Source organism: Podarcis erhardii (assembly GCF_964252035.2).
Source record: "Podarcis erhardii genome assembly, chromosome: 18".
Taxonomy (NCBI): Eukaryota; Metazoa; Chordata; class Lepidosauria; order Squamata; family Lacertidae; genus Podarcis; species Podarcis erhardii.
Window position 1 is genome coordinate 4,543,997 of NC_138516.1, and position 12,720 is coordinate 4,556,716.

Sequence of the window (12,720 nt, forward strand, 5' to 3'; positions counted from 1 at the left end):
GCGCGCACAGCTCGTCGGTTCCGCGAGACATGGGGCTCTGCTACAGCCTGCGGCCGAGGCTCTTCGGTGACTCCGGAGGCGGCGAGCGCGCCCCCCCCCGATGTTGCGCCGGTGCGGCCGGCCCCCCTGCACCCCCCCCACGCTATGCCACTGTGTCCCAGGCAAAGAGGAACAGTTGCACCTGAGCAGGCTGTATGGAGGAGAACTGTTGAGGTGATGCTCCTCCAACTCCCTGACGGGATGCTGAAATAAAGGCTGGACATTTTGCTGCATGTACATGTTTTTGCAAAACAACCGCCCCCACCGCTCAAAAACAAGATACATTTTTGTTTTTTTGTCACTATTATACACATTTATAGGCACACTTTATCCTGGCATATGCAGTTTTGTACACATTGCTCAGCTAGAGAACTGCACTGTGGCATAGCTGTCAATTTACAGATTTGAAAATAAGAGACCAGCAGCTTTGAAAATAAGGGACCAGCAGCCAAAATAAGGGGTTTTCTGGGCACAGGTGTGTTCAACTTCTGAGCCCCTCCGAGCCAAAGGCAGAAAGCCCAGCCAGCAGCCAAACAAAGCCTCAAGCGGTGGTTCCCACAGCGCAGCAACCCGGCAAAGGGGATGCAGCAAGGAAAACCACCGTCACCGCTCCGCTGGGAAGCGCTGAGCAAAGGCGAGTCCCCAGGCAACGCGGCCGATTTGATTGGCACAAGGCATGCAAGCTCCACCCCCCAGTCGTTCTTAGACTCCTTATTGGGTGAGCAACGCAGCCAAGCAACACAGCTGGAGCCTCCCTCCTCCCTGGCTGGCAGGGAGGGAGGGAGGGAGAGGAGCTGCTTCCTTTGAAACCCGGGAAATTTAAGGGACATCATCAATAAGGGACAGTAGCGGGACACAGGGCTGGGATAAGGCTCCCTCCCTCCGTGAGGGAGCCTTCCCAGACCCGCTGAAAGAGGCGGTTATTAAACTGCTTTTTAAAAAAACATCTTTAGATGCGGCCACAATGGCCAATTATCGCCCAGTCTCAAACTTTCCATTCTTGGGCAAGGTAATTGAGCGAGTGGTTGCTGAACAACTCCAGGCATGCCTGGAAGAAGCGGACCATTTGGATCCCTTCCAGTCAGGATTCAGGCCTCATCATGGGACTGAAACTGCCTTGGTCGCACTGGTTGATGATCTCCGGCGGGCTAGGGACAAAGGTGAGAGCTGTTTCCTAGTTCTGCTGGATCTCTCAGCGGCGTTTGATACCATCGACCATGACATCCTTCTGGACCGTCTTGAGTGAAGGTCCTGTGTGAGTGTCTGGAAGCGGTTGGAGGATGGATGGCGGCTAACAGATTGAGGTTGAATCGTGACAAGACAGAAGTACTGTTTTGGGGGGACAGGAGGCGGGCAGGTGTGGAGGATTCCCTGGTCCTGAATGGGGTCACTGTGCCCCTGAAGGACCAGGTGCGCAGCCTTGGAGTCATTTTGGACTCACAGCTGTCCATGGAGGCACAGGTCAAATCTGTATCCAGGGCAGCTGTTTACCAGCTCCATCTGGTATGCAGGATGAGACCCTATCTGCCTGCGGACTGCCTCGCCAGAGTGGTACATGCTCTGGTTATCTCCCGCTTGGACTACTGCAATGCGCTCTACGTGGGGCTACCTTTGAAGGTGACCCGGAAACTACAACTAATCCAGAATGCGGCAGCTAGACTGGTGACTGGGAGCGGCCGCCGAGACCATATAACACCGGTCTTGAAAGACCTACATTGGCTCCCAGTACGTTTCTGAGCACAATTCAAAGTGTTGGTGTTGACCTTTATAGCCCTAAACGGCCTCGGTCCAGTATATCTGAAGGAACGTCTCCTCCCCCATCGTTCTGCCCGGACACTGAGGTCCAGCTCCGAGGGCCTTCTGGTGGTTCCCTCACTGCGAGAGGCCAAGTTACAGGGAACCAGGCAGAGGGCCTTCTCGGTAGTGGCGCCCGCCCTGTGGAATGCCCTCCCATCAGATGTCAAAGCGATAAACATCTACCTGACATTCAGAAGACATCTGAAGGCAGCCCTGTTCAGGGAAGTTTTTAATATGTAACATTTTAGTGTATTTTTCATCTCTGTTGGAAGCCGCCCAGAGTGGCTGGGGAAACCCAGCCAGATGGGCGGGGTACAAATAATAAATTATTATTATTATTATTATTATTATTATTATTATTATTATTAAGGGACTTTCCCGCCAAATAAGGGACGGTTGACAGCTATGCACTGTGGAATGCAGAGAAATACAGACTTCTAAGGACGGCTGTGTATTGTTTGTTTATTACGTTTGTACCCCTTCTTTCCCCTGAGGAGCTCACGGTGGCCTTCCTACTTCTTTGCCTCTCCGTGTTATCCTTACAACAACCCTGCGAAGTGGGTCAGGTTGAGACTGAGCCACTGGCACCCAAGGCCACCCAGTGAGCTTCATGGCTGAGTGGCGATTTGAACCCTTGGTCTCTCTCCAGGCACGGCACTCTAACCGTTGCACCACACTGCCTCAGAAAACGTGGATTTGGTAGGACCGCCTTTGAACGTGATTTCTTCTCCCTCCTCCTCTTGCAGGGGGCAGAAGCGGCGCCTGAGTCCAATGTCCTACCAAACCCTACAAGAAGATCTCAGAGCTTTAAAATGAATTATGGGCCCCCGTGAATTTCCTACAGGGAGGGGTTTGACAACGTGAAGCCTCCTCGCTCACCTTTCCCTTTCATGCTTTGAGAAACAACAGCAGGCCAAGCTCTCTAAGAGAGATATTAACCTTTGGAAAGAGCTTTCGGCCTCCAACCCGGAGGCGCCAAGGGGGACCTCGCAGGACCTGCCTGAACAAATACCTTCATCTACGGCTTCCAAATGAATGGCAGGGATGTACGCTAAATCATAGGCGATCAATAACCGTATATCAAGGGAGCATGAGAGGCGACGGATGTAGAGAGTCTGGGGATGGAAGGAATGAGCAGGGGTAGCAGATCCCGGCCCGGTCTCTGTGATCACAGGAAATGATTAAAAAGAGTAGTTAAGCGCACTGATTGGGTGTTTAATCTCAACGTCCCGAGAGGGTCTGGGGGCTGGGGGGGAATTCACTTATTTCTGAGACGCAGCCATGCCTGAGTTTCACAAGGATGTTTAGAAAAGGGGAGGTGATGCATATGGCAGAGAGGGACTTGGGGCAGGAGGGGCGGGTAAATCAGAGCCAAGTTGGCTTAGGAGGGCAGAGGGACACAGCTGGGGAAGCTTATAAGTGCTGGCTTCGTGGGTGGCGCTGTGGTCTAGACCACTGAGCCTCTTGGGCTTGCCGATCGGAAGGTTGGCGGTTCGAATCCCTGCGACGGGGTGAGCTCCCGTTGCTCTGTCCCTGCTCCTGCCAACCTAGCAGGTTGAAAGCACACCAGCGCAAGTAGATAAATAGGTACCGCTCTGGCGGGAAGGTAAATGGCGTTTCCGTGCGCTCTGGTTTCTATCACGGGGTCCCGTTGCGCCAGCAGCGGTTTAGTCCTGCTGGCCACATGACCCAGAAAGCTGTCTGCGGACAAACGCCGGCTCCCTTGGCCTAAAAGCGAGATGAGCGCCGCCTAGTCGCTTTGGACTGGACTTAACCATCCAGGGGTCCTTTCCCCTTTTCTTTATAGCTGGTGGCATTGCCCTCCCCTCCACGCACACCAAGAACCACAACAAGCGAGTCGGCTGAAGGGAAGCCAGCAGTTGGGCTGTTGGCATTGGGCTGTCTTGAGATACAATGGAGTGTGCCTCAAGGGATGAAGCCAAACCGCTGCATCAGCAGCACCGAAGTGACCTCTCCAGGGTGCAAGCCTGGGCAGCATGTATTGAGGTCCTGGGATGGCCTCAGTGTCAACAGCCAGAAACCAGAGTGCACGGAAACACCATTTACCTTCCTGCCACAGCTATATCTATTTATCTACTTGCCCTGGTGTGCTTTCAAACTGCTAGGGTGGCAGGAGCAGGGACCGAGCAACGGGAGCTCACCCCGTCATGGGGATTTGAACCGCCAACCTTCCAATCGGCAAGCCCAAGAGGCTCAGTGGTTTAGACCACAGCACCACCCGCGAAGCCACCACTTATAAGCTTCCCCAGCTGTGTCCCTCTGCCCTCCTAAGCCAACTTGCCTCTGATTTACCTTTCCCTCCTGCCCCAAGGGATTGGACTCAAGAGGGTGAGATGGAGGAGGAGTGGTGGAGATCACCCCCTTTCTCATGACGCTGCAGGAGAGGGGGGAGGCAGCACTAGATGACAGCAGGGCTTCGAGGAGTTTGAGGGAGGTCGCAGCTCAGAGACAGACACACAGAGAAGTTGGGCAGTGTTGGAAGAAGGAGGAAAGGGAACTGCAGAGGGCCAGCCAAATGACATTTCGTCACTGGAGAGTATTTCTGATCCCCCTTCTCCCAGAACGCGACGTTCGTTGAGAGTGCAGGAACAACGGAATCAAAGGCATTTGACCTTGAGTGGCCACTGTAAGGGAAGATGCTGTTGCTAGGAAGGAGGGAGAAGATACCCAGTTTGGAGCAACGCCATTGTTAAGGCTTGCTGCGTTCTTTTGTCTCTCTATGTGCTGATCCCGGGGGAAGGTTACCGTTGGCGTAGTCAAAGTCCGGTCCTGGGTCACTAGCCTGGAATCAGTCCACAAGGAGCGGGGCGAGGTCCGAAGCAGGAAGCCGGGCAGGGACAGGAGCACTGGAGAGTCAGGTCTGGGTCCGGGCAGGAACAGGCACTCAACAACGACGTTGCTCCCGCAACCTGGGACCGGGCTGACTGGCCTTTATCTTCTCTGAGGCCAGGGGCAGTCCCGGCCCCCAGGAGACCCGCCTCTCCTGGCCTTAAGGCGAGCCCTCCTCCTGGGAGAAACCAGTTCCCTTCGCCTCTCTGCCCTGAGCCTCTGCAGGTCAGGAGAGGCTGAAGGGTTACTGGGCCCAGGGGGAGACTCACCTGCAGGCACTGAGTCCTCAACCACCTCTGGAGCCAGAGTGGGATCACCTGGTGCCTGCTCCTGAGGATCCGGCACAGGTGCAGGCGCTTCAGAATCTAGGCCTTGCCCCAGTTCAGCTGGCCCTGGAGGCAGGGACTCCTGTGCAGGCTGGGACTCCTCCGGTTCAGCCTCTGAATCGGAATCCCAGGCCATCACACTCTATTCGGATTGAATAAAAGTCATTTAAAAGGACTCTACCTTGTTTTCTCTGATCTTGCTGAAACTGGGGGAGGAATAGCTTTCCCTCCCTCTGACTGTTGAAGCAGAGGAGAGCCATCCAGACCACTAGCCATCGGCAGCCCTCTCCTCCAAATCCTCTTTTAACGCCACCTTGTGCTGTTGGCCATCCCTGCTTCCTGTGTGTAATGGTTCTAGGGGGTTGCTCATGCGTAAGTTGCCACCACTCTTGGCTTGGTTGCCTGGTTGAACCCTTTCTGTCTGGACAGCCCTTCACTTCGTGGCTGTCTCAGTCGCTGGCAGAATCCGCCAGTGGGCGTTTCTTAAACTTCTTCCAGCAAAAAAGTTCTTTGACGCCAAGTCTCCTCCTACTCTCCCTGCGCGGAAGTCTTCTGCGCAGGGAGGGTGTGGGCAGCGGAGTACTCGTGCCCTCCCCACTGGTCTCCGTTGAAGAGTCCTGGTGCCTTTTCTCTGATTCCCCCATCTGCCCTCCTTCTCTCCTGGTGTTACGCTGATTTCCTTCCCCAGCAGCTGGGCTGCCTCTCCCCCTACTGGGACCCTCTCCGGCATCGCTCTGGAGCCTTCCCTCCTCCTCCTCTGGCTCTGATGGCAGTTCCCTGACCCTGTGCAAGGGAGTTCCACAGTCTAACTCTGTGCTGCCTCCTTCTTTTGAACTGCCCTGATAGTAGCCCATCCCCACTCAGCCGTCTGTGAACACCAAAGGGTAAGGAGAAAGGAGCATGGTCAGTGGTGGGGATGTACAGTGTTACCTCTGGTTGCGAACGGGATCTGTTCCGGAGGCCTGTTCGCAACATGAAAAGAGCGCAACCTGCAGCGGTGCCCGCACACACGTGGGTTGCGATTCGCCACTTCTGCGCATGCGTGTGACATTCTTTTGCGCATGCGCGAGCACCGAAACCCAGAAGTAACCCTTTCCGGTACTTCCGGGTTGCCGCGGGACGTAACCTGAAAGAACATAACATGAAGCAGACGTCACATGAGGTATGACTGTATCAGCAGGGGGGGAAAGCTACCGTATTTTTCGCTCTATAAGACGCACCAGACCACAAGACGCACCTAGTTTTTGGAGGAGGAAAACAAGAACAAAAATATTCTGAATCTCAGAAGCCAGAACAGCAAGAGGGATCGCTGCGCAGCGAAAGCAGCAATCCCTCTTGCTGTTCTGGCTTCTGGGATCGCTGCGCAGCCTGCATTCGCTCCATAAGATGCACACACATTTCCCCTTACTTACATTTCCCCTTACTTACATTACATTACCTTACATTTCCCCTTACTTTTTAGGAGGGAAAAAGTGAGTCTTATAGAGCAAAAAATACGGTATTTCTCTCTGGATGACGAACCCACAGCCTTGGTCCGCAAGGCCTCGCGGCCACTGGCCATAGTGCGTTTTTGGCTGAGCCCTTGTTCGGAGTCCTCCACCGGCGGTGTCTGTGGGCGTCAGAGGCCTTGGCTGGTTGGCTGTGCCCACGTGGGTGAGTTTATAGCCATCGCCTGGACGCTGCTGGGAACGAGAGAAGGAGACAGCGTGCAACCGTTTCCGTTAAATAAAAAAAGCACCGCCCGGCCGAGCTGTGATTTAGTTGCTGCTCTTTAAAAGGAGCTCTGAGGCAGGTGATGACAAGGAACAGCTGGCGCTGAGATAGGCGCCTTCTCGGCTCTGCTGTTCGAGACGCATTAGGCAAATAAATAACCGCACAACGGGAAACGTGCCGGACCAGACGCTGCCAGAGGCCTGCAAGGATGGCCCCAGCAATGGAGTCTCCGGGGGGGGGGGAGAGTCTTAATAACACATGATCACACCTGACCTCCACTTGACATGCACACACATTTGAGCAGAAGTGCATTTGCATTGCTGCCTGGTTCAATCAAGTCCAGCCACCTTTTCTCTCTGCAAGGACCTCTTCCAGGAAATGCTACTATTTCCCCCTCCACACACACACGCCATTGATTTCTGTGCGCGCACACCCCTTTTGCGCTGTCCATCTGCCCGTTCCATCGTCCGTGACAGCCTCCTAGCTGAGTCGCAAGGCCATTATCATCCCAGTGCCCTTTCCAGCTCCGTTCGGCTGGGAAGATTAAAGCCCAGATGTCCGACGATGACAATAAACAAAACTATAAATTTGCACGGCGGCCGACAGCTGTTTACAGGGAGGGCGAACAGCAACTGAAGCTAGCTTGCCTACCTGTGCCAAGTCTCAGATATTTCCCCACTCCCCAAAAAGAGAGGCGCAGACTGAGGCTCTACCCCCATATATATAATTTTTAATTAAATTAGAATATTCATTTTACATCCTTAAGATACCAACGACTTCCCTTCTTCTCTTTCCATGGTTCATTTTGCATATCACAAATCCCTGCATATTTTACAAAAACTATACCAATCAGTATTCCGTTATTGCATCCATCAAAACTTATTTACACTGTTGAATTTATCTTAATGCTGCCAGCGCTTTCCGCTGTCCACAATTATTTTCCACATATTCAAAAAACATTTTCCAATCTTCTTTGAATGTGTGTTCTTCTTGTTCTCTTATTCTATATGCGAGTTGTGCATATTCTGTCAACTTAAGTTGCCATTCTTCTTTAGTTGGGACTTCGCTCCTTTTCCATTTTGGGGGGCCAACAAAACACACGCCACAGTTGTTGCATACATAAATAACATTTTCTGACACCTGGGAATTTCAGTCTGAATTATCCCCAACAGAAAGGACTCTGGTTTATTGCAGAAAGTAATTTGAAACATTTTTTTTTTCAATTTTTTATAGATCATTTCCCAATACTCTTTTACCATTTTACAAGTCCACCACATATGAAAGAACGTTCCCTCCGCCTCTTTACATCTCCAGCACTTATCTGGTTCTGCCTGCTCTTCCCCCAGATCTTGTCCTCAGGCCCAACACCTTGCAGGTATTTCGCCCATCATGGAAATAGAACCCCAGTTGATTGTGGGGAAAGTCTGTGGCTCAGTGGTGTGTCGTTTGTTATGTGTGCGTTTGTTTTGCAGGCTCAGTCTCCAGGGCTGGGAGAGACTCCTGGTGTGAAACCATAGAGAGCTGCTGCCAGTCCGTGCTGGCAGTACTGAGCTACAGGGACCCAATGTTCCGACTTTGGCACAGGGCACTTTCCCTAGTGCTACCTATTTTGGAAAGTGGTTTGCCTCTTCGCCGTGCACTTGGACACCTCTTGAGTTGTTGTTGTTGTTGTTGTTGTTGTTGTTGTTGTTGTTGTTGTTGTTGTTATTATTATTATTATTATTATTATTATTATTATTATTATTTATACCCCGCCCTCCCCAGCCAAGGCCAGGCTCAGGGTGGCTAACAAGCAATAATAAAAACAAGTTGAATGAATACAACTTAAAAACAAGATTAAAATACAACATTAAAATATTGAAACATTAAAATATTAAAATACAGCCTCATCACAGGAGGAGAAAGGAAAAAGAAAGAGAGGGAGGGAATCAAATTGGTTCCAAGCCAAAGGCCAGGCAGAACAACTCTGTCTTACAGGCCCTGATGAAAGAAATCAGATCCTGCAGGGCCCTGGTCTCATGAGACAGAGTGTTCCACCAGGCCGGGGCCAGTGTTGAGAAGGCCCTGGCTCTGGTTAAGGCTAATCTAACTTCCTTAGGGCCCGGGACCACTAGGGTGTGCTATTTATGGACCTTAAGTTTCTCCGTGGGGCATACTGGGAGAGGCGGTCCCGTAGGTACGAGGGTCCTAGGCTATATAGGGCTTTAAAGGTCAAAATGAGCACCTTAAATCTGACCCTGTACTCCACTGGGAGCCAGTGCAGCTGGAAAAGCACTGGGTGAATCTGCTCCCATGGCAGAGACCTCGTGAGGAGCCTCGCTGCAGCATTCTGCACCCGCTGGAGTTTCTGGGTCAGCTTCAAGGGCAGCCCCACGTAGAGCGAATTACAGTAGTCAAGCCTGGAGGTGACCGTCGTATGGATCACTGTGGCCAGGTCGGGGCGGGAAAGGTTATATACCATAACCACACGTGATGATATCAAGAAGCAGCTTTTCATCCAGCTGTCAGGGCTGGAGTCAGGTGCACGTCAGCACGAAAGACGCAAGACTCCGCTGTCAGTGAAGTTAACTCTTTATTAACAACTCAGCAACACTTCCCAGCAGGTCTTGCCTTTACAGAGCATTTGCCGGGACTGAAGGTCCTTCCTTTCCTTTTTTTTTTTTTATAATGTTTTATTAAGTTTTGCACAAAAAAGCATAAAAAAACAAACATTACAACAGAAAAAAGTAAGAAAATCGTAGACAAAAATAGAAAAGAAAAAGAAATTTTAGCATATATATATAAAAAGAAAACACTCACTTTCCAAATATAACCTTCAAAATCTTATTTTCCTTACTTCCACCCGCCTCCCGATCTTGTATTCTATGTAGTAATTAGGTTAGCAAGATCGTTCTTATTCATTTTCATTCTTAGTTCCTCCCTTTGTGCTCTTGTTTAACTTAATCACTAGAACCCCTTCTTTTCCTTTTCAATGTCCTCAACATTCAAAAATTTTACAGTGTTTTTGTAAGTAAACTTTAAACTTCTTCCAGTTCTCTTCCACCTGCTCTTCTCCTTGATCTCGTATTCTGCCGGTCATTTCAGCCAGTTCCATATAGTCTATTACTTGCATCTGCCATTCTTCCAAGGTGGGTAGATCTTGCGTCTTCCAATGCTTTGCAATGAGTATTCTTGCTGCTGCTGTAGCGTACATAAAAAAAGTTCTGTCCTTCTTTAACACCAATTGGCCGACCATACCCAGGAGAAAGGCCTCTGGTTTCTTCGAGAAGGTATACTTAAATACCTTTTTCAGTTCATTATATATCATTTCCCAGAAAGCCTTAATCCTAGGGCACGTCCACCAGAGGTGAAAGAATGTCCCTTCAGTTTCTTTGCATTTCCAACATTTATTATCGGGCAAATGGTAGATTTCTGCAAGTTTGACTGGGGTCATGTACCACCTATATATCATTTTCATAATATTCTCTCTTAAGGCATTACATGCTGTGAATTTCATACCGGTGGTCCACAACTGTTCCCAGTCAACAAACATGATGTTATGACCAACATCTTGTGCCCATTTTATCATAGCAGATTTTACTGTTTCATCCTCAGTATTCCACTTCAACAGCAGATTATACATTCTTGACAATATCTTAGCATTGGGTTCTAACAATTCTGTTTCCAACTTTGATTTTTCCACCTGGAAACCGATTTTCCTGTCCGAATAATAGGCCTCTCTTACTTGAAAGTAATGTAACCAGTCTCGCACCTTATCCTTAAGTTTCTCATAACTCTGCAATTTCACTTTGTCTCCCTCCTGCTTTCCCAATATTTTGGCCAATTAGATTCCATGTTAAGCTTTTTCAGGGCCTTTGCTTCCATAGGTGAGAGCCACCTAGGGGTTTTATTTTCCAATAAATCTTTATATTTCATCCAGACATTAAACAATGCTTTCCTGACAATATGGTTTTTGAATGCTTTGTAAACTTTAGCCTTACCGTACCACAGATATGCATGCCACCCAAAGACATTATCGTATCCTTCCAAGTCTAAAATGTCTGTGTTTTCAAGAAGTAGCCAATCCTTCAACCAGCAGAAAGCTGCTGCTTCATAATATAACTTAAGGTCGGCAGGGCAAACCCCCCTCTTTCCTTTGCATCAGTAAGAATTTTGTATTTTATTCTGGGCTTTTTGCTCTGCCAGACAAATCTAGAAATTTCTTTTTGCCACTTCTCGAAACAGTCCATTTTATCAATAATTTGTAACATCTGAAACAAAAACAACATTCTAGGCAATACATTCATTTTGATAACAGCAATTCTACCCAGTAAGGAAAGCTTCAAATTTGTCCAAATTTCAAGATCTTTTTTCACTTCTGACCAACACTTCTCATAATTATCTTTAAATAAATTTACATTCTTCGAAGTCAAATTTACCCCTAGGTATTTCACTTTTTTCACCAATGTTAAACCTGTTTCTTCCTGAAACCTTTCTTTCTCTGCTGTTGTCAAATTTTTCTCTAAAACCATAGTTTTAGATTTATTCAATTTAAAACCTGCCACCTGACCAAATTCTTGTATTATTTCCAAAGCTCCCTAGTTCTAAAAGAGCTCTAAAAGAAGGTCCTTCCTTTCCACCATCTCTATGGGTCCTCCTCTCCCAGATGTTTCACAAGCAACCTCAAATTGTGTCTGCCCATCTTTGACCTCTGCTGTTCTCATTACTCTGCACGTTCTTGGCGACCAGGAGGGAAGGGAGAAGAAGAAGACTTTGGATTTGATATCCCGCTTTATCACTACACGAAGGAGTCTCAAAGCGGCTAACATTCTCTTTTCCCTTCCTCCCCCACAACAAACACTCTGTGAGGTGAGTGGGGCTGAGAGACTTGAAAGAAGTGTGACTGGCCCAAGGTCACCCAGCAGCTGCAGGTGGAGGAGCGGAGACGCGAACCTGGTTCCCCAGATTATGAGTCCACCACTGCTGAAGTCTCAACTGCTGTCTTTCAATGGCTCTTCCTGCTCACTAAACCCTGTTGCCTCTCAGCACCCAGCCAGCGGTGGAGCAAGCCGATCGAGTGCCTGGGGCAGCGCGTGTGCCCTGCACCCATGGGCAGGGCCAGCAGGGGCAGGATGCTCCGTGGGGCCTCCGAGGAGTCTGCCTGCCTCCCCCCACTCAGCTGCCCTACATCTGAGGGGGAGGTGGCGGGCAGACTGTTTGGGGCAGCGCAGAGCTTGTGGGCACCCAAGCCACTGCGCCAATCCCAGGAGAGACGCATGGCTTGGTCGCGCTTCTGGCCCCGCAGTGAATGCCACCTGGCATTTTGTCACCCGCCCTCAGTGGTAACACCCGGGGCGGACCGCCCCCACTGCACCCTCTTCCTCCGCCCCTGCGCCCAGCACCTCCTCTGAGTCCTCCCCCTCTGACATCTCCTTGGCATGAGTGAACCAGGGTTTATGCTGGGGGCAGGCTTTATGTTAGGGGGACAGAACCTCAGCTAGTTATATAGGTAAAGGTAAAGGTACCCCTGCCCGTACGGGCCAGTCTTGCCAGACTCTAGGGTTGTGCGCTCATCTCACTCTAGAGGCCGGGGGCCAGCGCTGTCCGCAGACACTTCCGGGTCACGTGGCCAGCGTGACAAGCTGCATCTGGCGAGCCAGCGCAGCACACGGAACGCCGTTTACCTTCCCGCTGGTGAGCGGTCCCTATTTATTTACTTGCACCCGGAGGTGCTTTCGAACTGCTAGGTTGGCAGGCGCTGGGACCGAACGGCGGGAGCGCACCCCGCTGCGGGGATTCGAACCGCCGACCATGCGATCGGCAAGTCCTAGGCGCTGAGGTTTTGCCCACAGCACCATCCACGTCCCTTTTAGTTAGTTATATATTTTTATTTATTTACTTGAGGGGGGGTAGCTGTCCCTCTGGCTACATTGGTGTTTCCACCACCCAATCCCTGGCTCTGAGTCTCCCTTCTCTGGAGTTTCCCTGGGGTTTCCTGGCTGGTGCCTCACAACAC

The 12,720-nt window shown here is 50.4% G+C and overlaps 2 long non-coding RNA genes across 2 annotated transcripts in view; one reads left to right on the forward strand and one right to left on the reverse strand.

Moving 5' to 3' along the window:
- Positions 1-2,971, forward strand: part of LOC309333101 — a 36,004-nt gene extending 33,033 nt beyond the window's left edge. The window contains exon 3 of the long non-coding RNA XR_014152380.1: positions 2,583-2,971. This is a non-coding gene — a long non-coding RNA (uncharacterized lncRNA). The remainder of the gene's footprint in view (positions 1-2,582) is intronic.
- LOC309333116 overlaps positions 1-12,720 on the reverse strand; it is a 185,890-nt gene that overhangs the window by 89,738 nt on the left and 83,432 nt on the right. The gene's annotated exons all lie outside the window — the stretch shown is intronic.